Source organism: Ranitomeya imitator, chromosome 4 (genome assembly GCF_032444005.1).
Source record: "Ranitomeya imitator isolate aRanImi1 chromosome 4, aRanImi1.pri, whole genome shotgun sequence".
NCBI classification, from domain to species: domain Eukaryota; kingdom Metazoa; phylum Chordata; class Amphibia; order Anura; family Dendrobatidae; genus Ranitomeya; species Ranitomeya imitator.
Window position 1 is genome coordinate 168,382,594 of NC_091285.1, and position 11,680 is coordinate 168,394,273.

General features: G+C 41.5%; 1 long non-coding RNA gene across 1 annotated transcript in view; it reads left to right on the forward strand.

The window, feature by feature from the left end:
• Nucleotides 1-10,088, forward strand: part of LOC138675663 (uncharacterized) — a 171,410-nt gene extending 161,322 nt beyond the window's left edge. Inside the window, exon 4 of the long non-coding RNA XR_011320701.1 lies at nucleotides 9,776-10,088. This is a non-coding gene — a long non-coding RNA (uncharacterized lncRNA). The remainder of the gene's footprint in view (nucleotides 1-9,775) is intronic.
• The last annotated feature ends 1,592 nt before the right edge of the window (nucleotides 10,089-11,680 follow it).

The following is an 11,680-nucleotide window of genomic DNA, read 5'->3' on the forward strand; positions in this document are numbered from 1 at the left end:
TGGCAGTGTCTTTTGCTCTTGTACCTTCTGCTCCCCATCCTGGTTCCAGTACCGTCAGCTGGTTCCGGGCAGAGCCTTTGGCTTAGGTGCCTCCTTCTGGGTATCCGAGTTCCGCCAACGTCAGGCGGTCCTTGGTAGTGCTTTTTAGCACGGGTACCTCCTGCTTAGTAACCGGGTTCCAGTAACGTCAGCTGGTCCTCGGTAGTTCCATAGGCTCTTGAACCTTCGGGTAGCCATCCGAGTTCCAGTTCCATCAGCTGGTTCTTGGCATTTTCTCAGCCTTCTTGTACCTTCTGCTACATTTCCAAGTTGAAGACCCTAAAGTCGACGACCCGGAAGACCACCCCGATGACGACGACGACGACCCGGAAGACCACCCCGATGACGACGACGACGACGGCGGAGACGACGACGGCGGAGACGACGACGGCGGAGACGACGACGGCTGAGACGACGATGGCGGAGATGACGACACTGGAGACGACGACCCTGGAGACGACGACATGGAAGACCGAGAAGCAGAAGAACAAGAGGCTGCAGAACAAAGAGCAGAAGAACATTAAGCATAAGACTTAATATCAGAGCAAAAGATATTATCTAAATTATATGCAGAAGAAGACTAAGCAGTGTATGGGGGTGAGTCCGTTCCTCCTCGTGGTGCCCCTGGATAAAGCCTGATGCTGCAGGCCAAACTGAACGCGGACAAATGTAACTTTTGTGACTGGCAGAACGGAAGGTGTAATCTTCCAACTTTTATAGATAACAACTACAGGAATGCCTGTCACAAATGAGAATATGATTGTCAAGGTGAAAATATATTTATCTTTATACTCTTTGTACTTTTATATATTCTTATGCTGTGAAACAATAAGTTTTTCCCCTTTGCTTGCCAAATGCAAATTTAACTGTATTTAAGATGGCTGCCAGTATTCACCTTTGCCCCACTTTCAGGCTGAAGGAACAAGTTGCACATTCCAGAAGGACAAGTAACATTTCTCTGGAATTCGAAACTTAATAAGATGTGGACAAAGGAAGATTCATCAGATGATGTCAGAGCCAATCAGAAGGACTGAATACTAGATACATTGCTTAAACCCCGTCTATCCCCGCCCTCTGCACACCTTCCCCCAATGGAACATGTAATATTGTGTTTTAGGAAATAAAGTTCAGTTGCTGTGAGGTTACCACTACGTGTGGAAGCATAAGCAGACTCTGAGTTTGAACCAGATTTTGTCTGACTCATTCTTCACTCCGGTACCACTGCTTTAAATCTGATTTGGAATGACTGGTGGATGAAGGGTATTGTCGTGACGACCCCGACATGATGAAGAAGTAGAATAGGAAGAATAATAACAGTGGAATAAAAAGAATATGTAGAATAGGAAGAATAATAATAGTTGAATAAAATGAATATGAAGAATGTAATAAAAAAAAAAGGTAAAGGATGAAGAAGAAGATGAATAAGGTGAAGAAGAAGTTGATGTCAAAGATGCTGATGATGATGAAGATGAAAGTGTGGGAAAAGAAAAAAAAAAAAGAAAAAAAAATAAGGGGAAGGGCGTGGAATAGTGAAACATCAATATCTGACAAAATAAAAAAAAAAATTTACATAGTCAATATCTTTGTCACTCCGAACGTCTTAAAAAAAAAAAAAACATGCTATTCTATTTGATTGGGATAAACCTCTATGACTTTAATGTCTCCACCACCTCCCCAAATACATCCGGCATTATTCTTAGTTGTTTTCCTTCATGTAGAATGAACCTACAAGGCAAGAAAGGGTTTATTTTAATTCCGATATTTTGGTCCCATTGACTTGCATTGGGATCGGGTATCGGTATCGGCGATATCCGATATTTTTTGAATATCGGCCGATCCTATCCGATACCGATACTTTCCAATATCGGAAGGTATCGCTCAACACTAATCACCATGTGATTGTGTAAATAAGGGGAAAAAGGGAAGTAAGGTAGTAGGGGAAGAAAAAGGGGAATATGCAGACATATAGGGGGTCCGTAGGAGGAACCAATCAGACAAGATATTTGCATGCTGCATTCATTTCAATATAATCGAATCTGTAAGAAGAATATTAGAGTCATAATTGTGATATAAGCAAAAAAAGTTTTTATACATCACTAATGGGAAAGAGAGAGCTAATTGTGTTTATGAGCACTGGAATATATTAGGAAAATATGAACAATCATAAATAGATTAAATGGACAAATCAAATAAAAGACAAAAAATCATATTCCCTGTTGAGGCCTCTAGGGGATAAGTACACAGTTCAAGTATCCAGAAAGCCTCTTTTTGTTTTAGCAAACCTATCCGGTTACCACCACGCCTCGGGGGAGGTATATGTTCTATTACCTGAAATTTTTGCTATAAAATGGAATGTCCTGCTGAATGGAAATGGTGTGGTAAAGGCAAAAGGAGATTTTTACATTGGATTCTGGACTTGTGTTTCAAAACCCTATCTTTGATAGGTTGAGTGGTCTCTCCAATATATAGTAACCCGCAGGGACATTTGATGAGGTAATGGCAAAAGAGGTATCGCAAGTGGAATAATCCTTTATAGCATACTTTTTCCCAGAGTGCGGGTGGTGAAAGGTATTCCCTCTTAATCGGTGTTGAGTGATACCTTCCGATATCGGGAAATATTGGATCGGATTGGATCGGACCGATACCCCAAAAATATCGGGTATCGCCGATTCCAATACCGGAAACCAATGCAAGTCAATGGGACACAAATATCGGAATGAAAATAAACCCTTTCTTTCCTTGCACATCCAGTTCGGGAGGGGGGAAGAGTGTGGGCGGTGGTGGGCAGAGACTGTGCGTGTCTGTGTGTGCGAGCGGGGTCTGCACGGACCTCTCTGGGGTCTGTGTGGACCTGCCGGGGGTCTGTACGGGCCTCTCGGTGGTCTGTGCGGACCTGCCGTGGCCTGTACAGGTCTCTCAGGGGTCTGTGCAGGCCTGCCGGGGTCTGTACAGGCCTCTCGGGGGTGCCATTCTTTGGATGCACGTATATATCACTATCACCAATGATATGTATATATAGAGTATTAGTTGATGATATATATGTACTGCTCTGGTTCAGTTTGTTCTGATTTTTATTCTTCTGATAAATGCAGGTTGCATATAAATCATGCGGGTTACTATTGATCTTGTGAGAACCTTTTTGTGGCTGATTGTTTGCTTTTTCTAGATTTCTTGTGTTTTTCACAGATTTAGCTGCCGAAGCTGGCATGGATTTTCAATCCAGGGAAAGTTCCTAAACTGATCAACTCAACAAGGATTTTAATAATGAGTCCACTTTGGTTTAGTTGGGTGGTCATGGAAATATTCAATTTCAAAAATGTATAAAACAATTATTAAACAAATGTACAAAATTGTGGTGGAATGGTGCTTTTTTTACAAAATTATCTGCAAAAACGATTAATCCCATGAGGTCTTAGAAAACTTATATTCTTTTCTTTTCCAATTGAAGACAAAACATCTACAGTATTTCCAAAGAGGAAGACATCTTAATGGCCTTCAACAAGCAATCTATTGAGAACATCGAGAAAGAAATTGATGAACTATTTGATAAATTGAAAGATGGGTCCACTAGTGCCAGTTCCTCTAGTTTTAATTAACAGATGGAGAAAAACTTTGATGACTGGGAGAAGGAGATCTAAGAGAATAAGTCTAGGAAATTATTTTGGGATCTTAATGACTTTCAAACCAATTGTGGTTATCGTTGGCAGAGAAATATTTCTAACTCCATGATCAAGAGGGGCAGATCTGTGGCTTTATCTTCCATGTCATCTGGCAATCATTCTGTAACAGTCCATCAGACCAAAGTAATCCGGGCATATAAAATGACTAAGAGGAAATGGGAGAACAAACAGTCAACTAATAAACATGAACAAGAAAATTGTGATTTGACAACAGATACCCTTAATATAATCGAGTTATCTGATCATGTGTTTTCAGCTATTATTTACCGTATCTGTTCTTTCATAGTTAGTAAGTAAGGCCGAAAAAAGACATTTGTCCATCCAGTTCAGCCTATATTCCATCATAATAAATACCCAGATCTACGTCCTTCTACAGAACCTAATAATTGTATGATACAATATTGTTCTGCTCCAGGAAGACATCCAGGCCTCTCTTGAACCCCTCGACTGAGTTCGCCATCACCACCTCCTCAGGCAAGCAATTCCAGATTCTCACTGCCCTAACAGTAAAGAATCCTCTTCTATGTTGGTGGAAAAACCTTCTCTCCTCCAGACGCAAAGAATGCCCCCTTGTGCCTGTCACCTTCCTTGGTATAAACAGATCCTCAGCGAGATATTTGTATTGTCCCCTTATATACTTATACATGGTTATTAGATCGCCCCTCAGTCGTCTTTTTTCTAGACTAAATAATCCTAATTTCGCTAATCTATCTGGGTATTGTAGTTCTCCCATCCCCTTTATTAATTTTGTTGCCCTCCTTTGTACTCTCTCTAGTTCCATTATATCCTTCCTGAGCACCGGTGCCCAAAACTGGACACAGTACTCCATGTGCGGTCTAACTAGGGATTTGTACAGAGGCAGTATAATGCTCTCATCATGTGTATCCAGACCTCTTTTAATGCACCCCATGATCCTGTTTGCCTTGGCAGCTGCTGCCTGGCACTGGCTGCTCCAGGTAAGTTTATCATTAACTAGGATCCCCAAGTCCTTCTCCCTGTCAGATTTACCCAGTGGTTTCCCGTTCAGTGTGTAATGGTGATATTGATTCCCTCTTCCCATGTGTATAACCTTACATTTATCATTGTTAAACCTCATCTGCCACCTTTCAGCCCAAGTTTCCAACTTATCCAGATCCATCTGTAGCAGAATACTATCTTCTCTTGTATTAACTGCTTTACATAGTTTGGTATCATCTGCAAATATCGATATTTTACTGTGTAAACCTTCTACCAGATCATTAATGAATATGTTGAAGAGAACAGGTCCCAATACTGACCCCTGCGGTACCCCACTGGTCACAGCGACCCAGTTAGAGACTATACCATTTATAACCACCCTCTGCTTTCTATCACTAAGCCAGTTACTAACCCATTTACACACATTTTCCCCCAGACCAAGCATTCTCATTTTGTGTACCAACCTCTTGTGCGGCACGGTATCAAACGCTTTGGAAAAATCGAGATATACCACGTCCAATGACTCACCGTGGTCCAGTCTATAGCTTACCTCTTCATAAAAACTGATTAGATTGGTTTGACAGGAGCGATTTCTCATAAACCCATGCTGATATGGAGTTAAACAGTTATTCTCATTGAGATAATCCAGAATAACATCCCTCAGAAACCCTTCAAATATTTTACCAACAATAGAGGTTAGACTTACTGGCCTATAATTTCCAGGTTCACTTTTAGAGCCCTTTTTGAATATTGGCACCACATTTGCTATGCGCCAATCCTGCGGAACAGACCCTGTCTCTATAGAGTCCCTAAAAATAAGAAATAATGGTTTATCTATTACATTACTTAGTTCTCTTAGTACTCGTGGGTGTATGCCATCCGGACCCGGAGATTTATCTATTTTAATCTTATTTAGCCGGTTTCGCACCTCTTCTTGGGTTAGATTGGTGACCCTTAATATAGGGTTTTCATTGTTTCTTGGGATTTCACCTAGCATTTCATTTTCCACCGTGAATACCGTGGAGAAGAAGGTGTTTAATATGTAAGCTTTTTCCTCGTCATCTACAACCATTCTTTCCTCACTATTTTTTAAGGGGCCTACATTTTCAGTTTTTATTCTTTTACTATTGATATAGTTGAAGAACAGTTTGGGATTAGTTTTACTCTCCTTAGCAATGTGCTTCTCTGTTTCCTTTTTGGCAGCTTTAATTAGTTTTTTAGATAAAGTATTTTTCTCCCTATAGTTTTTTAGAGCTTCAATGGTGCCATCCTGCTTTAATAGTGCAAATGCTTTCTTTTTACTGTTAATTGCCTGTCTTACTTCTTTGTTTAGCCACATTGGGTTTTTCCTATTTCTAGTCCTTTTATTCCCACAAGGTATAAACCGCTTACACTGCCTATTTAGGATGTTCTTAAACATTTCCCATTTATTATCTGTATTCTCATTTCTGAGGATATTGTCCCAGTCTACCAGATTAAGGGCATCTCTAAGCTGTTCAAACTTTGCCTTCCTAAAGTTCAATGTTTTTGTGACTCCCTGACAAGTCCCCCTAGTGAAAGACAGGTGAAACTGCACAATATTGTGGTCGCTATTTCCTAAATGCCCAACCACCTGCAGATTTGTTATTCTGTCAGGTCTATTAGATAGTATTAGGTCTAAAAGTGCTGCTCCTCTGGTTGGATTCTGCACCAATTGTGAAAGATAATTTTTCTTGGTTATTAGCAGAAACCTGTTGCCTTTATGGGTTTCACAGGTTTCTGTTTCCCAGTTAATATCCGGGTAGTTAAAGTCCCCCATAACCAGGACCTCATTATGGGTTGCAGCTTCATCTATCTGCTTTAGAAGTAGACTTTCCATGCTTTCTGTTATATTTGGGGGTTTGTAACAGACCCCAATGAGAATTTTGTTACCATTTTTCCCTCCATGAATTTCAACCCATATGGACTCGACATCCTCATTCCCTTCGCTAATATCCTCCCTTAAAGTGGACTTTAGACAAGACTTTACATAGAGACAAACCCCTCCTCCTCTCAAAAGGCTTAACATTTTATCCTTGTGCTCGCTTTGACCCATTCACAAAGATAAAAGATTTAAATATTTTTGCCTGAACCCATATCATAAAAAGATGGTTCCATGATGAGAAATCAAAGAAACAGTTTCCATCAGAAAGAGAACAAGAAGGAGGAATTGGCTGTTGATTGAATATTCATTTAATGTCTTGGGTAAGATCCCTTCATCCATTCGCTGCTGTGGATGTGTTTTTCAAATTAGGCTCAAATTAATTTCAGCATATACCAAATACTATTTACAATGATAATTTGACATAGGCTGAGAGATGCAGCTTGTTCCATCTTAAAGGGACGCTGTCACCTCAAATTTGCGGGATATTTAAATGATTTTTTTACCTGTCCGATGGGCGGCATTTCATTTTCATTTCTCCACCCCATCCGTCTCTGTTCTCCGCAATATGTTAGTGAATTAGAGTACTTATGCTCCATAGTTGGCGTGTGCACCATGCAATCTTCGGTCACGCACGCGCAGTATGCTTTGCCCAGCTGCAGGCAAAGCTGAAAAGCATTACTGTGCATGTCCTGCAACACAGCAAAATACTTCCGGGACATAGTGCGTGGGCGCATGCGCATTAATGATTTTCAGCTTTGCCCGCAGTTGGGCAAAGCATACTGCGGGTGCGCGACCGAAGATTGCATTGCGCACGCTCCAACTATGGAGCGCACATACTCTAATTCACTAACATATTGCGGACAACAGGGACGGATGGGGTGGAGAAATGAAGATGAAACGCCGCCCATCGGACAGGTAAAAAGTCATTTAAATATCCCTCAAAATTTGAAGAGACAGAGTCCCTTTATGAATTTGACTAATGTTGTAATTAAACTATCTGATAATGGTGAGACTATTGTGGTCTGTACGAGGTGGAAGCATATTGATATCTTAGGGATGCTCTATGTTAAAAAAGTTACATACAATCTGCTTTCCTCTTTCAGGGTTGCCCTCAATAAAATTCCGGAAAGGGCATATCAGTGAGGGCAGATTTCAAAAGATATAAAACAAGCACTTACTGTATCTGATCCAGTTGTTCCAACTTTGTACTTTCTTCTGAAAATCCACATGCATGTTGTCACGCCCCCAGGAAGGCCTATTGTCCATGGTGTGGGAGGCCGGATGGACAATATACGCAAGTACTTAATAGTTAGGTTAAGAATGGAGTAAAAAGTCTACCATCTTTTATACAGAAAATCTCAGAGTTACTTCGGCAAAATAGGTAGGGTTGAGCGAAACGGGTCGGCCGTTTTCAGAAGTCGCCGACTTTTGGCAAAGTCGGGTTTCATGAAACCCGACCCGACCCCTGTGTGGGGTCGGCCATGAAGTCGGCGATCTTCTGAATCTGGAATCGAAATTCCGATACCGATTCCCGATATGTTTAAGATATCGGGAATTGGTATCGGAATTCAGATTTAAGTGTAAAATAAAGAATAAAAATAAAAAATATTGCTATACTCACCTTCGGACGCGCCCTGGTTGTAACCGGGAGCCTTCCTTCCTAAGAATCAGCGCTTGAAGGACCTTTCGATGATGTCACGGCTTCTGATTGGTCGTGTGACGCCCATGTGACCGCTCACGTGACCAATCAGAAGCCGTGACGTTATCGAAAGGTCCTTCAAGCGCTGATTCTTAGGAAGGAAAGCTGCGGGTTACAACCAGGGCGTGTCCGAGGGTGAATATATTCCTAATAGGTATATACTCACCCTCGGACGCGCCCTGGTTGTAACCCGCTGCCCTCCTTCCTAAGAATCAGCGCTTGAAGGACCTTTCGATGACGTCACGGCTTCTGATTGGTCGCGTGACGCCCATGTGACCGCTCACGCGACCAATCACAAGCCACGACGTCATCAAAAGGTCCTACAAGTGCTGATTCTTAGGAAGGAAGGCTCCCGGTTACAACGTCATCGAAAGTTCCTTCAAGCGCTGATTCTTAGGAAGGAAGGCTGCGGGTTACAACCAGGGCGCGTCCGAGGGTGAGTATATTCCTAAAAGGTATATACTCACCCTCAGACGTGCCCTGGTTGTAACCCGCAGCCTTCCTTCCTAAGAATCAGCGCTTGAAGGACCTTTCGATGACGTCACGGCTTCTGATTGGTCGCGTGATGCCCATGTGACCGCTCACGTGACCAATCACAAGGCGCGACGTCATCGAAAGGTCTCCCGGTTGCAACCAGGGCGCGTCCGAGGGTGAGTATAGCAATATTTTTTATTTTTATTCTTTATTTTACACATTAATATGGATTGCAGGGCCTGAAGGAGAGTTTCATCTCCTTCAGACCCTGGGAACCATTAGAAACCCAATGCACTGCATTGGGTTTCGTGTTTCGGCCGACCCCGACCCCGATTTTTCTATAGGATCGGCCGATTTCACTCGACCCGACTTTTGAAAAAGTCGGGTTTCGTGAAATCCGACCCGATCCTATAAATACAAAAGTCGCTCAACCCTAAAAATAGGTAGATTACACATCAAGGAGGATATATTGTTAATGTCATGTGGCATTAAGTTCTTGTATACGAGCATCAAACATCTGGATGGGCTACGTGCAGTTTTGTATTTTTTTTATGGATGGGTATTCTTAGACAGGGGCATGCTGATTTTATCATTCAACTGTAGGAGTATACCCTTTGCCATCATTTTTTTTACGTTTAATGGTTCTTGCTACCAATAGCACCATTGTACGGCGAAGAGGGCAGCTTGTACACCTACACATGCCAATCTGTTCCTGGGACTGTGGGAGAGAGACCTTTCTCTTTCTGATTCTAATTTACAAGTGAATAGTGTCATTTTTTGGTCACCTTACATTGGTGTTTTTTTTTCATATGGCAAGCCAGTCCAATTGAACTGAAGGCTTTTTTCAACACATGCAATAACAACAATCTTAATCTTAGCCTTACATATAAATATTATGAAATGCTGATTGATTTTCTTGATGTTCTAAAAACAGACCATATAAATGTATTACAGGCAGATATTCATCATAAGGAAACTGCAGTCAATTTACTTATGTATGCTATCTATTCTCATCCTCCCCAGATGTTTAAGGGTATTCCCACTGGACAATTTCTCTGTAAAAGACGCATCTGTTCTATTGACACTGACATCGAACATCAGGTGATCAAGCTCAAGAAATGTTTTATGGACTGTGGTTACAGCAAGAAAAATATCAGCAAGCATACCATCGTGCTAAGGACTCTAATCAACAGCAACTATTATACTCATCCACAAAACTCTCCTCAAGTAACCTGGTGAGATTCATCACCCACTACCACTCACATTGGACACCTTATTTTATACTTTTGTACTTAAATCATTTATTAATTATTTTTTCATAAGGTTTCATTTACACATTTCATCTCACTTTCATTATTTGGTTTTGATATCTCTTATCATTCATTTTTTATTATTTTTTATCTTTTTCTTTTTTATTCCCTATTATATTTTTTTTCTTCCTTATACATTGTTTACGGGCTTAATTTATTAATTTGTACTTTGTAGTACCTCTCTAGCCCATATACAGTTATGTGAAAAAGTGTTTGCCCCCTTCCTGATTATTCTTTTGCATGTTTGTCACACTTAATGTTTCAGATAACCAAACAAATTTAAATATTACACAAAGATAACACAAGTAATCACAAAATGCAATTTTTAAATGAAGGGCTTTATTATTAAGTGAAAAAGAAATCCAAACCTGAAAAGGGAATACCCCCTAAACCTAATTACTGGTTACTAGTGTTGAGCGATACCGTCCGATACTTGAAAGTATCGGTATCGGATAGTATCGGCCGATACCCGAAAAATATCGGATATCGCCGATACCGATATCCGATACCAATACAAGTCAATGGGACATCAAGTATCGGAATGTATCCTCATGGATCCCAGGGTCTGAAGGAGAGGAAACTCTCCTTCAGGCCCTGGGATCCATATTAAAGTGTAAAATAAAGAATTAAAATAAAAAATATTGTTATATTCACCTCTCCGGCGGCCCCTGGACATCAGCGGGAGGATCCGGCGTCCGGCACGGCTTCTTTCTTCAAAATGCGCGCCTTCAGGACCTGTGGAATGACGTCCCGGCTTCTGATTGGTCGCGTGCCGCCCATGTGACCGCCACGCGACCAATCAGAAGCCGCGACGTCATTCCTCAGGTCCTAGAAGGCGCTCATTCTAGGACTTTAGCTGAGGAATGACGTCGCGGCTTCTGATTGGTCGCGTGGCGGTCACATGGGCGGCACGCGACCAATCAGAAGCCGGGACGTCATTCCACAGGTCCTGAAGGCGCGCATTTTGAAGAAAGAAGCCGTGCCGGACGCCGGATCCTCCCGCTGATGTCCAGGGGCCGCCGGAGAGGTGAATATAACAATATTTTTTATTTTAATTCTTTATTTTACACTTCCGATACCGATACCCGATATCACAAAAATATCGGATCTCGGTATCGGAATTCCGATACCGCAAGTATCGGCCGATACCCGATACTTGCGGTATCGGAATGCTCAACACTACTGGTTACACCACTCTTAGCAGCAACAACTGCATTCAAGTGTTTGAGATAACTGGTAATGAGTCTGTGAACGCTCTGGAGGAATTTTGACCCACTCATCTTTGCAGAATTGTTGTAATTCAGCCACAGGGGAGGGTTTACGACCATGAACTGCCTTTTTAAATGGCCTTTTTCCTTAACCCCTTCATGACTGGAGGTATTTTCGTTTTTGAGTTTTTGCAAAAAAAAGTGCAATTTCACAATTGTTTTTTGGTTTACTTTTTTACTATGCTCACTAAATGCTAAAACTGACCTGCCATTATGATTCTCCAAATCATTACTAGTTCATAGACACCAAACATGTCTAGGTTCTTTATTAACTAAGTGGTGAAAAAGAATTCCAAATTTTGGAATGATCTGTTGATCGCCCGTTATTGCATTTTAATGCAATGTTGCGG